Consider the following 21,491-nt stretch of genomic DNA (forward strand, 5'->3'; position numbering starts at 1 on the left):
GTTTTTATGAGCAGTGTGAGAGAAGACTAATACAAGTTGTTAGCTCTTTAGATGGTGTTCTGTAAATCCCATGGGTGGTCTTCATTTCTTTTTATATTTGTATTCTTTTTCTGCTCTGACTGAATATTATAAAATGACCTTTGTTTTACTCCACATGTTGTGTTTTGTTATTGCTCCCCAGAGTGAAGTAGAGTGGCACAGGAATCATCATAATACGCTTCAGCTTTTAACTCCTGGCCTCCTCCCATTTCAACCTCCCAAGTAATTTGGATTACATTTACAGATTACCACTGCATTCAGCTTAAATTGACATATTTTTTCATCTGCTTAATCAAGTCTACTGTTGATGCTCCCTGTGACATTTTTCATTTCACTCACTGTATTCTTCCACTCCAGAGTTCTATTTTGTACTTTTTAAAAAATTTCTTCCTTTTAATAAACTTCAGTTTTGATCATGCAATTTTTGTGTCACTTTGTTGCATGATATCTGTGTTTTCTTGTAGCTTGCAGAGCTTCCTTACAATTATTTTAAATTCTGTTTTGGCAATTAGTCGATCTGCATTTCTGTGAGGTCAGTTACTAGAATGTTTTTGTGTCCCCTTGGCGATGTCATGCTTCCTTTATGTTCTTCATTTTCTTGAACTCTTGCATTGTTGTCTTCACATTCGAAGAATGACTTGCCGCTTCCACTCTTTACTGACTAGGTTTGAGAGAGACATGCCTTTACTACTCAGTCCAATTTTGGAATCTGAGGCTATCGGAGACTTTTCCTTTGAATGTTCTCACACCTGGTACTCCTTGGAAGTAATAATAATAATAATTATTATTATTATTGAGAGAAGAGCCTTTGTCTTCTCTTAATCTTAGAAATTCAGGACAGATGCTAAGAGCCTCCTGCTTGTTTTTCCTAAAGCAGTGCTCTGAAGTGCTGAAATTTGTGTGCCTTCTCCCAATCCTGCAGAGTCAAGCCAGCCATCCACTTGGGAGGCTTGCACTCTCTGCAAAAATGCATTTGAAGAGCTTGCCTGTGGGATGAGGAGTGAGACACAGTGAGCATTTGGGGTGCCTGTGATCCAGTTGTGGGAAGGTCCACAGGTGAAGTATCCCAAAATTTCTGATTAAGTCCATGGAGTAGGTAATAGGGTCCATTTCCTCTCTCTCTCTCTCTCTCTCTCTCTCTCTCTCTCTGTTTTTATTTTTTTCTCCCAGCCTTTCTCAACCTCTCAGCTGTGCTAATTATATCAATATTCTGGATGGATTAAGAAATACATGAACCTTTTGGAAAGTTACCTTATGGCTAGGGGTCTGGGCATTTATTCAACACAATCTCATTTATTATTTTCTGTAGAAGAATCATTGAGTGAGGGTTTTCTCTGTGTAGTGAACTGTGCCACCTTAGAGGAAGAGTGGCATGGGTAAAGTTAAGGTTGTTCTTTTACTCTCTTCAGTGTATCTATTTTTATAATTTCCCCCTATTTGTGAGCTAGAATTTCTCAGCTGGATTTCCACACTCCTACAAAAGTATTCTTGTCCGTGAGTGGTTGTCAAAATTAATGCTTCTGCATGGGAATAAAAATAAAAAGCTGCTTTTTCTGCCATCTTTCTGATATCTTATAACCCATCTTTTATATGAAGTCCCTAAAATTCTGCTAAATTAAGAAATTGCTCCTAATCACAGAATAATTAAGTGGTGAGTCAAAATTTTAGCACAGATTTATCTGACTAGAAAGCCCCTGTTTATCCGCCAAGCCATGCTGTCCTTCACAAACCTGTTTGCTGTGCCCATTGGCCAGTTGTCCTGCATTCGCATGAGCCTCCTCTGCTTTGCTGTCACACAACTTGGCTCCATTACATTTCCTCATGTTTAGTATTAGGAAAATAATAGCATCTGTGGGGTTTCTGAGAGGATTAAATGAGTTAAATACTTGTACAACCTTAGATCAGTGTCTGTCACATAGTAGGCACTCAATAAATGATAGTTGTTGTTATTGTTATTTTTATTAATTTTTTTGCAGAACAAGTGGCAATGGTAATGGCATATGTGCATTTAGAGATAGTTGACTGTTCTTTGATTATATCTACAAATTAAGAACTGTAGTAGTTATTTTCTATTATAAACATTTTTTAAAAGTTTGCTCTTTTTATAATTTCTTGCATTTCAAACTGGATTGTATTTCCAATTTGAACAGTTACCTTCACTGATACCATTAAAAATTAAATATATTTTGCAAACAAATATGTGCCTTTGTACAATATTCTTGATCATAAAACATTCATTTTGTAAAAAATAACATTAAGAATTAACATTTTCAGTAGTCAATATTTAATATATGTGATACTACCTAAACATGAGATGATATTTTTGAAATATTTATGACATCTTTAACCTGTTCGTGTAAACTACACTAGAGTCCTGGAAATTCAAGTTGTCATCTATTTCCACAAGGCTTGTGTAGACATAATATAATTATATCACAATCATTCTGCACTCCAATTTATTCAAATTCCACTATGTGGCTGTAAACATTACTGATTCTTTACCCTTGTAGAGGTTTCTTGTATTCATCTAGCAAAATTAGCATGCACTTTTTTTTTAACCTTTTAACTTCTCTAAACTTGGGATGTGTCTTCTAGACAATGTCATCTTATAGTTGCTGTAAATTAGACATCAGCCATAAGATAGGCGTTATGGCATATGCGTGCACAAACATTAAATGCAGCAATATAAGAATTCAAAAGAAACTTCCAGAAACAAAGGCGGAAAATACTTTTAATTCCTACTATCAAATTGACTGCAGAGGGGATAAGGGAGATGACAAATCAGAAGTTGTGGGCAACATTCAAAAAACAAGAACACACTACAAATTTTCCTGAATAGCTATTATTTTTTGTGATTTTAAAAAAGCAAATTTAGCAACATCAATAACTCTGTTGAGCAGAAATAATTATATTTCATGGATAAAACATAAGACTGACAACTCTGAGTTGAAAAGTGTTCAAAAGAAGCAAACTTCAAGTGTGCAGAAGTTTTAAGAATAATCTTACCAGTTTATTTTTTTTACTAAGTCTCAAAGAGCTTTTTCTGCAACGTATCAGGCTGAATTTATTGCATCTTTTTTTTTTATATTTGGGCTTATTCATGATATGAATGGACAGTGTGAACAGAACTTCAGAGGCATTCTCTTTAGAAACTGTAAGACTTCCTGGGAAGGTTGACTGAGAAAGTGAGTAAGAATTCTATATCATAAAAATAATATGTCAGAGTTGCATTTGCAGTACTCCATATTTCTTAGCAGCATATAATATAATGGTACATTTTACAGTCAATGATGTTCTAGATACACTGAAGTAAGGTCTTTAAATGTTTGCTACCCCATAAGAGCATGAGTTCCTCCAGGTCACGCACCAGGTGCTACTCATTTTTGCATATTTTTATAAAGTGCAACATTGGTATAAAGAGAAAGAGAGTAAATAAATACGTGAACAAATAAATTAAAGATTCATTTTTGTATGTATACTTTATGTCTTTCAATTATGAGAAAAACTCTTGATTTATCCTTTGATTTATACATTGGGGAACTATTGAGTTGCTATTATATAAGGCAGGGGTTCCCAATCCCCAGGCCAGTCCTGGTCCCTGGCCTGTTAGGAATTCGACTGTACAACAGGAGGTGAGCAGGAGGAGGGCATTAGCACCTAAGCTCTGCCTCCTGTTAGATCAGTGGTGGCATTAGATTCTCATAGGAACCAGAACCATTACTGTTAACTGCACATACAAGGGATGTGGATTGCACGCTCCTTATGAGAATCTAGCTAATCACTGATGATCTGAGGTGGAAGAGTTTCATCCCAAAACCATCACCTGCCCCCTCACCCCTCGTTCATGGAAAAATTGTCTTCCATGAAACTGGTCCCTGGTGCCAAAAAGGTTGGGAACATTAGGAATTGGAGATTGCCAAAAAGGTCGGGGACATTAGGGATTGGTTGGGTCTAAAATGTAGAAAAAAATTCACATTTCCTGCTTTCAAGGAGCTCATGGTGTAGTGAATAAATACTTATATAGAGAGAAGCTACATATAGCCTGGCTTGAGTGTTGTAATAGAAGTGTGTTTGAGATGAAATGCAAACAAAAATGATGCAATAAATTCAGCCTGGTATTTTGTGAAATATTTTCTAGGAAAAGAGGATATTAAACTGAGACTTGTATGGAAAGATGAGTTTTCAAGATAAATTGAGTGGCTTTTCTAGGTACAGAGATAAGTCTCTATAAAGCAAGTGGAGGAAGGAACAGTCCAGAGTCCAGCATGACAAAGAATCAAGTACATTTGTATAGGAAATAAGAGGTAGTGGGGCATGTAGCTGAAAAAAAAAAAAGTGCTAGCTTGTAGAGAATTTTAAGCCATGATAAATCTGATAAATTTGCAATTCATAAAAAATACCCTATAAAAGCAAAAACTTGCACAATGTGACTCCCGATGAATTGTGGAAGGATCCCACAGACTTATTCATGGTACAAGTGGACAGTGGGAAGTAAACTTCAAAGGCATTCTCTTACTGTAAGACTTCCTAGGAAGGTTGAGAAGATGAGAAGGGAGAAAAATCGAGAGTCTATCTCTAATCAGCACTAATGCATTGTACATTTCCCCAGAGCCCATTTCAATTTACTAGTTTATCCGTTTGTTATTTTCAGTAAATTAATGTCATTGCTCATCTCAAAGACATGAGTGTTTGACCCTGGAAAGAACAGGTAATTTATTTGAATAGAAGATTACGGAAGGGATTTTGTAATGTTGACATGTGCGTGCTGATAAACGTGTCAGTAAACGGAGAAGTTCATTACCAGAATATGACCCTTGAAAGTGTCACATTGACAATGCCAAAGATAATTGCCGCCATAAGCATGGACCAGGAGACAATCAAGCTAGGCTATTTAAATCCCAGAAGAACTCACTGGTCTTTCCACATTCATTTTCATTTATCCTCCCTGTGTTATTTCCTTCGGAATTCATAATGCAGCCTGTTCTTTACCCGTTAGTTTCCACATTAGAAAACAAGTCCCCTGAGCTGTGCCTCAGTTGTTAATCATTTGTGTACTTATCCTCCACGTCCATGTAGACAATACTAAGGTAATAACTTTTGAAATTAATTGAATTTGTTATAGTCTTCTTGTAGTTTTACCACTTTAAATTTTCTAAGTATAAAAACCGAAATATGCAGTGAGCCAAGATAGGGCCACTGCACTCCAGCCAGGGTTACAGAGCAAAAGCCTATCTCAAAATAAATAAATAAATAAATACCCAGATAAAAGATTATTATGCTTGGTTTTTTTTTTTTTAACCTGTCCCTTGTTCTAAAGGGACTTTTTAAGCTACTTTAATTATCTGCCACGATTTACAGATAATTTAAAGTACTTTATTATTTTAATGGCATGTAATGTGCCATACATATTCTTATAGTGTTTTTTGTATTTTATCATGTGCCAGACAGAGGTCACTTGCTGTTCAAAAATTCCTGTTGAGGGGATGGTGAAGGGAGGGTTGTTATTGTTAGTTTGCGTTTTTTTGTTTTGTTTTCTTTTGTTATGTTTTGTTTCATTTTCTGGTCACTCACAGAGCCTACATTTGCCAGCTTCTTTAACCATGAGGGGTTGTTATAGACAATTTAATATAGGTACACACAACTTCCAGGCTTTGCCTATTAAAATTTTCCTGACGTATTTTGATGCAGACGAGTAGAGTGACCTTAGAAGCCAGATTCTGAAGAAGATAGTTTGGCTGTCTCAATGTGTTATGGGAAGCAGTGCACTGTGTACACACACCTGCTGACCAGGAACTCACACATTAGACTGTTATGTATGAGAATCTTACGTATATTATCTGAAATCACTTAAATGATGGGCATGGTTTGTTAGAGTAATAAGGGTGTGCTTAACACATCTTAAAGGCATGTTAGGAGATCATGATGGATATTAAAAGGCCAAAGGGACCCACAAGAATAATCACGAAACTTCCCAGGAAGACAGATTAGCCCATCAAATGAGGAGGCACAAGTTTAAATCACAAATGCACAGCCTATAGGCAAGTTTGATGCCTGTAACCTGCTGTGTTGACAATGGTGTAGGAGTAAGAGGATACATAGTTCCAGGGCATCTAGAAAGCAACTGCTTCTTTCCATTGGTGGCTAATTCCTAGTTCAAGCCCAGCAACGTGGAACAATTTGCAATTATAAAAACAAATCCCAGTTTAAACCTTGGGACGAGGGAATGTTTAACGGTAATTTAGGGAATCAAGTATCCAATACACTGATCTGGGGCTTACAATGGCATCCAGTTCCAATGAGAAATTGTAACAAAACCTGAAATTAGGAGAGAAGCCCAAGCAGGCTACATTGCTGGAATACAAGAGGGAGAGGGAAGCATGATGCATGAGGCTCTCGGGGTTCTGGTACCTTCATGCACACTGGCCTTGGGAATGTGGTAAGAGACCATTTCCAGACCTCGCCAAGGCATAGTGACCACTGAGTTCTTGCTAGCCATAAACTGGAAAGATCAGAGCCCAGAAGCACTGGCCTTTAAAAACCCTCGGATGGGCAAGACCAAATAGACAGGGACTGACATTGTCACAGCACACGGTTGGAATTTTATTCAATAAAGTATGAAATATCCCCAACTTTTGTATTGATGAACCTTATAGTATTTGTGATATACCATTACACTAATCATTTGAAGATTAACTTGTAACGTTACACATATTTAAATATAATCAAAACCTGTCAGATAGTAAAGTCACATAATGCACCATTCTATTAATCAAAGATTACAAGGCAATTACTTTTATAACATTGGCAACATTAGGACAATGGGAGAGAAATAGACGATAATGTGAAAGTCACTGCTAAATTAAAGATTTAGAAATGCAATCATAAGAATGCTAAATGAAGTGAGGACAAAACAGACCAGGAACAAAATTAGTTTCTTGTTTGTTAGAAATGAAGGGGTAACATAAAGTCACTGTAGTAAGTGTAAAGCCAAACATCTTCATGTCGGCAGAGGAAGGCATTACAGGAAACCCCTTCCTAATATATTTAACTTTTCTCTTTAATATTGCTGAGTTGAGTACTGTAAAATGATATGTTCATTATTGAATAACTTTGACTTCTAAAAATTAAAAAGTAACTTTTTAGAAAAATAAGATTATGAATGAACTGCCCCAAACCAATACATCTTTATGAAAAACATCCAGTAATACAATATAATATCAATACCAGCGTGGTTAAAAAAAAAAAAAGTCTGTTACCTGCCAAATGAAAAACAAATTACTAGGTAATATATTGGACTTCACCAGTAAAATCAAAGTTAATGTTCTCAATGCCAGAGGATACAAGCAAGTTTGAAGCTACTAAGTTACAGAGACAAGGACAAAATGCAAAATGCTCATAGATTAAGGGGAACCATGCAGAAAGCACTTTCAAGACAGGAAAGGGGACATGTCCACACTGTGCCAAGACAAATAAAGAAATGAGGTAAATAAACATCATGTACTTTAATCCATATCTCTATGACATGTGTTCAGCTGTCTTAGTAAACTTTGCATTCAATTGCTCTTACTTGAATGGCATGAAAGTGTTAGTGTAATAAAAAAAATAAATGAACCAACTAGAATTTGTGTTACATTGATATCAACCCCTTCCATACTAATTAAATATGAGTTAATTTGAATCATGTATTGGAGAAGAACAGACTTTACTAAAGGCCATTATTAAATGCCTACGCATTGCAAGTACCTAGCATTTTTACATTTTAGAGAGTAGTTCATATGCACTCATGCACATATATATGAACTATACTTTTCAAATATTTTAAATACATTGAAATCCAGTACAACATAAACTACACATATGAGTAGTCTAGACTGACAGAATAGCATACGCAATCACATGAAAGCTGAAAAACCAAGGCATAGTTGACACTACTGAGTTCAAATTTACACTATGGGATGTAGTGGGAAGGGAAATGGGAAGATTTGGGTCCATACAAAATTGGTACAGGTACATTCTATAGCCACCACAAAGTCTTGGGAAATTCCTGCAATATGAAATGATGTAATTGTCCCAGTGAAGCTAATTTAGGAAGCTAATCGTCATGGCAGAGTAGATTTCTTACAGGCGTAAGAACAGTTAGGCAGTTATTGCTATTGTTTAGAGAAATAGTTATAAAGAGTGTAAAACAGAGCAGTGTCAGGAGAGATGGAAAGTTAGGAACAGACAGGAAAGATATTGTAGAAACTAGAAATTACAATTTAGGTTGCGTTCTTTGGAGCTTCCTGATCTATTCATGATGACACAAAAATTCTGTGTTTTTTGAAGTAGAAATCTGGCTGGAGAAAGGAACAAAACACAGATCAACTATGCAGAGATATTTGAACAACCACCACAGCAAACTCCTAGAAAGTACTCTGGATTCACAACGCCGAGTTCCAATTTCCTCAGTTATTAACACTATAATCCTAGAATACATATACATTACAAATATGCAGAAAACTCTTAATTTTCTCCAGAATATTTTGGAAAGGTAGCAGCCATTGATTAACGCTTGGCCCATTGCAGGTAGCTAGATGGTGATATGCCATCATTCCTTCTTCACTTAGCTACAATAGAAGAAACTTCCTGTTATCAATTATACAGTTACTCTCTTGTACAGTTTATATAGCAAAGGCATTATATATTATTTTTTCTGTTCCTTTATCGTTTTAAAAATGCTGAATTCAATTTTAGCATGCTTAGAAGTTGACCAATTATATTTTTACTATTATTACAGATTTGTCTAAAATTATGTATTATATTTTATTTTTAAAAACATTTTAAGAGGGTTTCGCTCTTGTTGCCCAGGCTGGAGTGCAATGGCAGGAACTCGGCTCACTGCAACTTCCGCCTCCCAGATTCAAACGATTCTCCGGCCTCAGCCTCCCAAGTAGCTGGGATTACAGGCACCCACCACCACTCCCAGCGAATGTTTTTTTGTGTATTTTTAGTACAGACGGGGTTTCACCATGTTGGTCAGGGTCGTCTCGAACTCCTGACCTCAGGTGATCTACCTGCCTCGGCTTCCCAAAGTGCTGGGGTTACAGGCGCAAGTCACCATGCCCGGCCAGCTCCTAAGTTCTTCTGACATGACCTTTTTACTCTTGGATAGCTCCCTTTCCTTCTAGAATGAAAAGATGTTTTAGGCTTATCCTATGTTTAGCTCACTCTAAGCAGGAGTCCTTGTTTCTTTTAGAGGAAAATGGCATTTTAGAGTCCACGATATAGGCACTAGTAGTAAAGTCCTAATTAAAATTAAATAAATAAAAACCTCATTTGAATGGTTTTTTAGCTCTGTCGAAGTTTCCTGACTTATACAAATTTATATTCGGAATCTTTTGTTTGATCATGATGCAAGAACAATTGGTAGGACAGTATTTCTTGGAAAAAAAGGTGAATTGAGTTATGGAATTGTGCTTTAATTTTTTTATTATTTTGGGGGCCAAATCTCACTTCATTATTGAGAAATAATGAGTTACAATTACCGTTACCACCTTCCTCCCTAGCACTTTTGATCCAACATTTGTTTATAATGGTAGACTCAATACCAAATATGAGGAAAATAAGAAAGTTTCAATTTTTTTCTTTCAAAAAATATTATTTAAAAGCTAAAATATTTTTGGTAGCACATTTGCCCTGTAACTGGTAATTTATCCATGTAAAGACATCCCTAGAGAGAGAGCATATACTTGCTGAGTAAAAGTATCATGGTATGGGTCTATGCAGTTATTTTTTATTAAATTTCCATTAGTGTTAAAACGGATGATAATAAGATACTAATATGCTTATATTTCAATTCACCAAACTAAGAAATTGTCAAGTTTCTTTCAGCCTCTGCTAATTGTACAAATATAATGCAGATAGATTTTTGTGAAATAATATTTGTGTTCTGTTATGAAACCCAATTATAAATGTGGACATATGAACAAGTAATTACGCTCCCTTGTTATGAATGGGAATAATTTGTCATGGAACTTAGTATTCCTCCAGGCATTCTCAGAATATATTTCCAGGTAATAAAAATAGTGCAAGAATATACAGAAGTGAAAATTAGTCTCAAGTGAAGGCCTCCCCAGAGAAGCAGTGGGGTCTTTCCTAGCTCAAGTGCATGGCCAGAGGCTAGTAGTACACAAATAATGGACAGTAACCAGTTGGATTTTTCAAAAGGAAATATTTTTCTGGGATGGCACAGTAGATAGGCGTGTTTTATGATTGAGGCATGAATAGAATAGGCTTGAGATCCAGCTTGTGGGTTGTTACATTGAGACACTACAGGTAGCTGTAGGATATTAATGTGAAACCTTAAGATAATGAAGGAAAAATCATGGAGTATTTAGAATTCAATTATCATAAACTCAGAATCTCAATTTCTACCCCTTTTCTAAAATGAGAAGTGATTTTTAATATTACCAAATTTGCAAGTGATTCCGCACTAAGAGTGAAAACCCATATGAGAGTGTCAGACCATCAATAATTCAAACAGCATTTTATCGGGTAGAAATTTTCATTTTTTTTCTTGCATTCCCTAAACACATATTAAGGGAAGTGACTTTATTCTGGCTTAGCTATTTAGGAACCTGGCAGTGTTCTCAAAATGACTTTTGGATTAAAATGCTCTAGCTATTCTGGTTAAAAGACAAGTTTCTTCCTCCTAACTAAACTCACTGTAGCATTTATTTAAAATAAAATTGAGTTGAGTTCATTTTACTTGCTCCTCCATTACCAGTTGTAAAGAGTGTGCATTCAGAACAAATCAAGGCATTTTAGTTGAGTGGGCAAAGAAAAGCTCAGCGTCTGCTTTTGCAGGTGCACTGATTTAATAGTCCCGGCAAGGCACAGCTTATTGTTAGTAGGTAACAGGCAATGGAGGGAGCAGGCAGCCCTATTTAGAGTTATAGATGCACAAGTGGCATCAAAACTTTTACCTTTGATTTCCATTTGTACTTTTTGCTAGATTGGATTTCTGGGAAAGTTTCTTAACTTCTTTGAGTCTGTTGCCTCATCTTTGAAACATGCATAAAAGTATTTCCCATTTGAAATGTTGGTGGCTTTTAAACATTGGACTGACTAGCAATGCACTTTACAAAGAGACTCCTTTCATCTTCTTTCTGCATTCTTTTAGGATTCAGATCAAGCATTCATTTCCTTCCAAAATGTTTCCCTGGCCAATAAAAGTAATAATAATAATAACAGTTAACATTCCTCAAATATTTACTCTGTGCCCAACAGATTCAAGAGTTTTACACAAATTATCTCATACATTCATCACAAGCCACTCTCTGTGGTTGTATTACTATCTTCATTTTACAGATTTTACAGTTCAAAAAAGCTGAGACATAGGAGGTGTAAGTAACATGTTCAAGATTCCATTGTGGTAAATGGGAGAGCAGAGGCTTGGACCTTAAGAGTCTGAGACAGAGCCCTTGCTGTCAACTATTGCAGAGTTCTGCTCACACTGTGTGGTGTTTATGGCCCCCTACCCTAGACTCTTTCACAGTATTTACTGCACTTCATTGTAGTTTTCGGTTGGTGTGTTTTTACCTCTAGATCATCATCAGCTTCTCGAGAGAATTAACTCCTTCATACTCAAGTACAAGATGTAGCATACAGAGTATTTAAGAAAATAAATAGTGCATATGAACATTTAGCATAAAACATAATTTGATGAGAAAGAGTTGAACAGAAACATCCAGTAGACTGTCTCATGGGTGGGAGGGTGGCTGTGATACTTGCTGTGGGGAATAATTGACAGTACTACTCAGAAAGTAACCACTAAGAAATGCTTTCAGAGCAATCAACCTTTTATGTTTCTGTGTCTTCATTAGATTAAAACCTTAAGAGAGCAGGGAGGTTTTCTTATTTAATTTACTTTTTAGCCTTCATTCCTAATATAGTACTTGGTACAAAGTAGTAATTTAGGTAATGCTTGTTGGATTCATCTCAAATTTTAATTAGTTCTTTCTTTTTGCCAAAAATGGAATCAGCCTGTTATGCTACCCATTCTACTCAGAAATTCAAATATGTGTAGATCTTGAGAAGGTGATCTTAAAATGCATGTGAAATCATAAGTGTTCAAGAGGAGTCAGGGTAATTTTGAGAAAGAAGAATAGACAGTAGGCTTGTCTTATTAATTATAGATTATATATTAAAATGCTATGAATTTGATTGTAATATGGTACAGATTTTAATAAAAAATTTGGGATAAAAATTTTAATTAAAAAATTGAGAATTAGGCTCATGCATGTATAAAATTCATATGTAGTATGCATGTAGTAAGTAATATGTATGAAATAAGCAATATTTCAACTAAGCAGAAAAAGATCGATTATGGAATCAATGACGTTGGGTTAGTTAAGTATCCATTAAGGAGGGGAGAAAAATCAAGTCAGACTGTTTCTATCAGTTCTAGATAGATGACAAATAAAGTTTTCAAAACAAGACTAAACAACAACAAAAAAACAATAAATATAAACCTGGAAAATGTGAGAATACATTAATGCGGTCATGACTTTAGACTTATACTATCACAAGTAAGCTTCTGAATTGTATGCATTCTATTATTGTTGTATGCCTTACATAGCACGTGGCACACTAAACTGAACATCAAAGAGATCTCCTCAAGTCATTATTAATTTTAGTATTCCCTGCGTGAAGTAGGTTGGAAAAAAGCATAGTTTCTTGAAACTTCTATTCTTAAAGGAGCTAATCCAAGTTTATATTTGGCTATGAATTTTACAGCTCTATCTAGATCTGATGAAGATAGATCTGTTAGCTTCTGGGGGCCTGTTTTAAGGTCTTAGATGTTCTTGTCTCATCTTATTTTGACCTTGGTGATGGGGCAGTGTACTTCAGGATATTAGCACAAATTAAGAAAAGATAAGCATTTGAGGCTATGGATAGCCTAATAACCCCAATTTGATCCCATTGATCATTACACATTTTATATAGGTACCCCAAACATATGTACAATTAAGATATATCAATAAAAATACAAAAAATGGTGGAGTTTATGTTTCCAACAGCCTAAGAGGGCATAGACAAGCTCAGTTTCAGTGTTGATTTTTCTATTTGGTGACTAAAATACTAGTAGTAATTTTATCTTCTATGAAAGAGAGTAGAATGTAGTCAAATCTTGTAACAGAATGACACATAAAATATTTTCTTTTACTTCAATTAACTTGAATAGGATGGAAAGGTCAACATGCTTATTCCTATGTATGACATAAATATATGGCATTATTTTAAAAACATGGACATTTCACAATAAAAAATTAAGCAGCATTTAATTAAACATAAATAAAAATCATCTTGCATTTTGAAGGATAAGAAGCAAGAAGCATCTGTATCAGGTTTTTTGTTTGTTTGTTTGTTTGTTTTGTTTTTTTTGTTTTTTTTTTTTAGACTGAGTTTCACTCTTGTTGCCCAGGCTGGAGTGCAGTGGCACGATCTCGGCTCACTGCAACCTCTGCCTCCTGGGTTCAAGCGATTCTCCTGCTTCAGCCTTCCTGAGTAGCTGGCATTACAGGCATGCACCACCACGCCTGGCTAATTTTGTATTTTTAGTAGAGAAGGGCTTTCCCCATGTTGGTCTGGCTGGTCTCGAACTCCCGACCTCAGATGATCCGCCCGCCTCTGTCTCCCAAAGTGCTGGGATTACAGGCATGAGCCACCACGCCCAGCCGCATCTATGTCAGTTTTAAAGTAAAGACATCGATGGATATACTGATCTGGAATGTCTGGAATACAGTTTTATAGTCTGAATTTTAAATTGAAGTTTTGCATGCCATATTATCTCTGCTTCCCTAAAGGTCTGGATGATATCTATTTATTTCTGAAGATTTTCCTCAGACATCCAGCGTTCGTCTTCACTGAGTAACTACAATGCCCCTGCAATTATTCCATCTCTCTCATGCATCATCAATTTATTTTTCTGTATAGGATCTGTCCTAACAGCTTATAAACATATGTAAATATATTCCTTAGTTGACTTCAGATGCACATTTTTTTTTACTTGTTTACATGGAAAAATAATGAATAAAGTGCTTCTAAATGTCCTCATTTTCTAATGTCTAAAGTTCTCTTCTCCACTGGGTCCCCACGACTATACAGCTATTGTTCACAGCATTGTTATCAATAACCTACTCCTTGATATATCAAATAGCCACTTACCTTACTTGGCTTCTCAGAAAAAAATGGACAAATATTGTCTACTTGCCGTTGGCTTCTGGATTACATAATTGCCCTAACGTCTCATTAGTTTCCTGGCAATTTCTCACGAGATTTTTTTTCTGGCTTTGCCTCCCTGCTTAACATCTATTGAAATATCTGAGGACATAGTAGGGATCCTTCTTCCTTATTTATCTACATAAGTAACCTCATTCAGTCTGTGGCTCTAAGATATTTATTTCCAGTCCCACTCTTTACTTGTAGGTCCAGACTTACATTTGTGCATCTGCCTGTGGATCTTTTTTCCTTTCTTCAAAAGCTTCTTCAAATCAGTTGCTGAAGTGAAAAACTAGGTATCTTTCTTTTCTTCTTCCTACACCCAGTCCATTAGGAATTGCTATGTACTTTATCTTGAAATATATGCAGAAGTAAACCCCTTTACTCCAAGTCCACTGCACACATGCTGGTCAAAGCAGCCACCATTTTTCATCAGGACTCCTTCAATAGCCTCCTGATCTTGTTTTGGCCTCATCCTTACAATTCACTTTTCACTCAGCAACCAGATTTCTAATTATTTTTTTATAAAGATTATAACACTCATTCTTTAATGTCTCTGATGGCTTCAAATTTTAGTAAAAATCCTGACACTTTATTTTTGGGGGAGTAAAAAGCCTTTTATAATTCAGCCCTTGACTATCTCTTCAATTTCTCTTTATGTAACTCTCCTCTTCATCTTTTATTCCCTATATTCTTGACTCACTAGTATTTTTCCTGTTTCTCAAAAATTCTAAGCTTATTTGAACATTAAGCCTTGCTCTAATGTTATATATTTCCCTGAAGTGTTCTTAGCTTTCAACTTTATCACCAGATCTCAGTTTGAGTACCATATTCTCACAGGGGCTTCTGTTGTCAATCTAATGTCTGACTTGTTCACTTGCTATTGCTCTATCCTATTTTAATTCCCTAAGAACATTCTTTACTTTTTGTTTGTTTGCTTGCTTGTTGCTCACTTGTTCTCTCTTCTCACACAGGCATGCAATTCCATAAGAGCAAAACCTTTCCTCTCTTGTTCTCCTTGTATTTCCATTGGCCAGAAAGGCATATGATATATAACAGTTGCTCAAAAAATATCACTTGAAAGAATCGGTAAATTGATAATTTACTATTTATTTGTCATCTGTCTGAGACTCATGACTGGCATGATTCATTCTTTGTATCTTCAGTAACCCCATGATAGCAAGAAAATCTATATATGAAAAAATGCCGAAATAAATGTAAGATTCATTAACAATGCTCCCATCATTGGATCTCTCAAAAGTCCTAAATAGTAATCTTCAATTGCAAAGTAACCTAGTTTTATTGTACATGATTGAAAGAAAAAGAAAATTCAGAACTTGTAGAAAAGGTGACTCTATGACCTTCCCAGACCTGTAAGAGGGTGCACCTGAAGGTGATGCAAACCTCAGACACTGTGTCACCCCTGCCACCCCAGAGAAAGACAGGTGCTATAAAGCACAGCCCAGCCACCCTAGCTATGCCCTTTCCAAATGGCTGACTGGAAAATCTTTGAGCGTAATAAAATTATTTTTGTTTTTTATGCCACTAAGTTGGCAGTGGTTTATCACACAACCACAGCATGGATGAAAGTCATTAGTAAAAGCATCTGTGTTTTGTGGATCAAGAGGGTATGTGGAGCTACAGGGTCCCCAGGTACCTAGACCATCTCAGACCAGGTGGGAACGAAAGCTGTTCGCAGACACTAATATCTCTACGTGGAATCCTTACGTTGTCCTCCTTCTAGAGATCATACAGTCTTGGGATTTATTCTGGCCATTGGATGACAGAAAGTACAGAATTCATACTCACTGCGGATGTGAATTAGCACAGGTCAGGCCCTGCCGTGGAAAAATTTTGAATACAGTATGAGAAAAAAGTCAATTGCATGGAGGCCAAAATATTACATCAAACACAAAATAAGAAACTTAAATATAGTATATGATTTTAAATCAATTGTTATAAAATACTTTCAGCTTTAGAGAGTTTCTCAGGGAATGTCTGAAAGAGGGCTGTTACAAACACATCTAGAAAACTAACTAGTACATTTTCTAATGAATATTATCTATAGATGACATTACCAATTAAAACAACACTTTATCCAGTGAGCTGTAACTTGTAGTCCTAGAAAAATGTATTCTTTGATGAAAAACAAAAAATCTTTCTGATTTTTTTTTTTTCACTTACGAAATAGATTCAAGAGGAGGAGGTGAGGACAAACCAATGAAATTCCTCATTGCCCACAGGAAACTTTCCCAAACCAACTTAGCCCAAGTTATCTGCTTGTCCATGTTTTCATTGTGGGGTCAGTGGCCTCTCCTGATATTTAGCAGGCATACACTTTCATTCCCTGCCTTTTGATATTTCCATCTTCTCCTCTACTGCACTGTCAATGCAAATTATTTAGCTCACTGCTCAATGCTGAGTTGACAGGATTGGTCAGCTGTGGTAGTCTTGGTAGGAGTCCTGTGAGGGTCTCTGGTTATCCCAGAGTAAATGGGTAGAAAGTAATATATAATTCAAAATGTTAGGAAAGCATCATCACATAGGAGAGAGCTAGTTCCCAGGTGAGGGATTTCCGTTTGGCCAAATTGTAGCCACGTTAGAATTTAGTGGAGGTTCCTTGAAACAACATTGTAAGGATATGTGGAAATAGGGCATTTTTAAAATAAACAACAGCACATATTGGATGAAAAATGTATTAAATGGACAATTAAAATAGTTTCTTGACACCTCCCTGCTTCCACCCTGTTCACAGATTGTACACAGTCTATTCTGTACATAACAGAGTGATTTTTTAAAAATACATCGGATGATGCTAGCCATCTGCTCAGAACCTTCCTGCAGTTGCTATTTCATGAAGGATAAAGTAAAAAGTCAATGGCCTACAAGGCTGAATACATCATGGCCTGGGCATATTTCCTGCTGTATCTCCTAACACTCTGTTTTGTTTATCCCAGCCTGGCCACATTCGTGTTCTCTTCCTCAGGCCCTTTGCATGTCCCATTCATGGTGCCTGGAGTATTCTTTTCCCCAGCACTCCCTGGAGCTCCCTCTATCCTTTCACTTAGGTTGCTTCTAATTTCTCACTTTCTTGGGCTGCGGGCGATGGCTCACGCCCAGCACTTTGGGAGGCCGAGGCAGGCGGATCACCTGAGGTCAGGAGTATCCAGGCCAACCTGGCCAGCACGGTGAAACCCCGTCTCTACTAAAAATACAAAAATTAGTCGGGCGTGGTAGCGGGTACGTGTAATTCTAGCTAATCAGGAGGCTGAGGCAGGAGAATGGCCTGAACCCGGGAGACGGAAGTCGTAGTGGGTAGAGATTGCGCCACTGCACTCCAGCCTGGGCGACAGAGCCAGACTCCATCTCAAAAAAAAATTTTTTTTTTTGCTTTCTTAGATATTTCCTTTGACTTCCCTACATAAAACTCTTTCCCCCAAGTATGTCAGTCACTCACTAGCCACACGCTACTTCATTTAGTTCACAGTATTTATCACTATGTGATATATATATGTGTGTATATATATGTATATATGTGTATATATGTATATATGTGTATATATGTATATATATGTGTATATATATGTATATATATGTGTGTATATATGTATATATATATTCTTTTTATTATCTGTTTTTCTCATTAGGATTCAGGTTTCTTTAGGGCAGGTGTTTTGTTGGGTTCCCCGCCTAACCTCCAGGTTGTAGTATGTAGTAAGTGTTCAATAAATACTTGTTGAATTATATTTACTATTGCATTATATAAATATTTGTTGAATTTGAATATCAAATGATATTGGACAAGTTAAATGCAGTATTTACATGTACCCGAAAATTCACCTGTATATGCTCACCAAACAATTCTTAAGTAGCTTAATTGGACCTGGAGTTTTTAGTACTTTAGAGACCATTTAGCCCAATATCACCACATGAATGTGCTAAGAACAGGGAAGTAAATAAGGTAATCACATCAATATTATCATTTAGTTGGTAAGCATAATACTATGTGTGTATAATACACATTTTTAGTAACTATAATATTCTTAATAATCTTTTTTTTTTTTTTTTTTTTTTGAGACGGAGTCTCGCTCTGTCACCCAGGCTGGAGTGCAGTGGCGCCATCTCGGCTCACTGCAAGCTCCACCTCCCAGGTTCACGCCATTCTCCTGCCTCAGCCTCCCGAGTAGCTGGGACTACAGGCGGCCGCCACCACACCCGGCTAATTTTTTGTATTTTTAGTAGAGATGGGGTTTCACCGTGTTAGCCAGGATTGTCTCGATCTCCTGACCTCGTGATCTGCCAGCCTCGGCCTCCCAAAGTGCTGGGATTACAGGCGTGAGCCACCGCGCCCAGCCAATAATCTTACAAATTTCTCATATTTACACTTATTGAGTGATGATGTGAAAACTTATCATCTGAGAGCTGAGTAAATAGAGGAATCTAGAATTAGAACTCAGGTCTGTCTGATTTTCGAGCATGTGTTCCTTCCATTCTACTGCCTAACCTCTTTCAGTTTCCCCCTAGTAATTTCACTTACCGGGAATTAGGTTAGTCTTGGCACAGTCCTGTTTTATTACTGGTCTCTAGGAGTGGGCAGCGACCCTGGTTTTGAGTCCAGAACCCATTCTAATTGCTTTTTATTTTGACAGTCATTTGCCATCATAAGTTCTCAGTTCTTTTTTTTTTTCCTAGTCTAAAGTAGTCATAATACTATCCATTTTATCTACCATCTTCAAAAGGCTCGAGTACATGTGAAATTATTTTGCTAATTTTTAATTGGGTTATGCAAATATGAGGAATTTTTACAGTTGTCAATAACAAATATTTAGCAGCTTTCATAGACGGTTTCGATTATAGTAGTGCCAAGTTTTTCAGCTTGCTTCTATTATTGCTAATTCTTTCGGATTCCAGCCTCACATTATCACATACATTTGTAGATATCAGACTCAAAACAAAGGCAAAGCTAAGAAAATCTAAAAGAATACACAATTTTCATATCTTCCAAATTTTCAAGACCATTCTCTGGCTAGGACTGACTCAAATGTGCTTTATAGTTTTGGAGGCCCATTTTTTTTTTTTCCTGTGGGAAGAAATAATTTATCTAAGAATATACAGGGGACATATTTGGAAGATATTTTATGTTGCTGGATTTTGTAAGATTTGGGCTACGCTCTTATCTGAATACATGCATAACACCTGTTTGTTGAGCCCGTTTTGGTAAAATGACTGAGTTAGATAACATCAAGTTAAGAAATGGGTAAGGGGCCGGGCTTGGTGGCTCACGCCTGTAATCCCAGCACTTTGGGAGGCCGAGACGGGCCGATCACGAAGTCACGAGATCGAGACTATCCTGGCTAACACAGTGAAACCCCGTCTCTACTAAATATACAAAAAAATAGCCAGGTACGGTGGCCGGCACCTGTAGTACCAGCTACTCGGGAGGCTGAGGCAGGAGAATGGCATGAACCCGGGAGGCGGAGCTTGCAGTGAGCCAAGATCGCACCACTGCACTCCAGCCTGGGCGACAGAGCAAGACTCTGTCTCAAAAACAAACAAACAAAAAAAGAAATGGGTAAGAAGAAGAGTCCTTATCTCAGTGCATAAGGTGGCTTTGGGGAAACTGTAATTGAAGTAATATGTTGAGATGATTTTTGGAGGTAACTTTAAATATAAATTTACAGGAAGTCATGAGCTTTAGTCTGTCATTAGTCTCAAGAAGTTACCAAAGGCTAACTGCAATTCTGAAAATGTGAACCTTAAAAGGTAAATTTTTAAAATCTCTACTGAAGTTCTCCTACCAGAGTTTTATTTATAGTTCTCACTGACAGTGGAACTGACTGTTCAACTCTTTAAATCAGCAAAAGAACAAAATATAAGGAATTGTAACAATTGACACAGACAGGAAATGTCCAGGAATCTCCCCTCCATTATTACAACTCCCCCAAGAAGAGCTTCTCTTTTGGCCAAAGACTGACTTGGGCCATAGTATTAGGAGTTGGAGCTTTCAGATGAGTGATAAAAGGTTCAAAAGCTTCCTTTGTCTTGAGACTTTCTCCATTTTTCCTTTGTTTTTGGGTTGATGTCAATCTGCTCCTCTCTTTCATTTTCTGTCTTTGGGAATGCTTAGCTAAAAAGCTAGTGAAAATTAAAGTAAGGTTGAGAAAACACAAAGTTTGAAGGGTTATGTCAAAGTAGCTTTAAGAGTCTGGGGCCTCTACCTCAGCAGGCAATAATGTATTCCAATATCTCCTTTCATACTTTTCCCAAGTAGAGGACTGTGAAGTCAAGCAGAGAGAATGATACTGCCATATTAAACAGATAATTTTGTATTTATGTTTCTATTTCACTCATTTTTGAAAAGATGGTTAATTGAAGTAAATATATAAATATTACCAATACCTAATAGATACTATTTTATCTTTTATAAAATGCTTCCTCATTTATTTTTTATAGCTGATATAGGCAAATCCTATGAGTTATGCTATTTTCATTTTACAGTTGAGAAGAATGTATTGAGAAAATTTAATAAACATGGCCAAGGTCAGTAAACTGAGCACGGTCACAAATCTAGCTTTTAACTCCTTTATTTTGTATGCTTCCCTTCTTGGAGAAGTGAAAGGCCAACGTGGAAAATATATAAAAATGTCAAATATGATAGTTTATATTTAAAATAGAGAGTTGATAAAAATTACTTTTCTGGCAAACTGAAAACTAATACCTTGGAAGACAATCCTGTATTTTAAACCAACCAACTATTAGAATTCCTAAAACAGAAATAAGTTTCCTTACATAGGCTCTGTCTCATAAAAAGGCTGATTGTGTTTTATTAATGAGGTTTCCTAGGTTAAGCTAATCATATTTATGTATTAAAATTTTCAAAGTTCTTAAATTGCCCACAAGTAATTTAAAACATCTGACTCAAATGACTGTAAGCAGTGCCAACATTCATTTATGAACTTGCATTATCATCTAGAATATAATGTTGCATAGAACTAATATAAATGTTGACTTTTTTCTTTTTAACCTTCCTTCTGAATGTCAAGCAGATGGTTTGATTTAAGTATCAATAAAGGCCCTTAAAGTGTGAGTGAACAATACCCTAAAGGGCTTCTAGTAACTGCTGCTTCAAAGCATAGAACATAATAAAAATAAATAAATAAAAAATAATCAGTTTTATTAAAGAAGAAGGG

This window comes from Pan troglodytes, chromosome 12 (assembly GCF_028858775.2).
Source record: "Pan troglodytes isolate AG18354 chromosome 12, NHGRI_mPanTro3-v2.0_pri, whole genome shotgun sequence".
In the NCBI taxonomy this organism is placed as follows: domain Eukaryota; kingdom Metazoa; phylum Chordata; class Mammalia; order Primates; family Hominidae; genus Pan; species Pan troglodytes.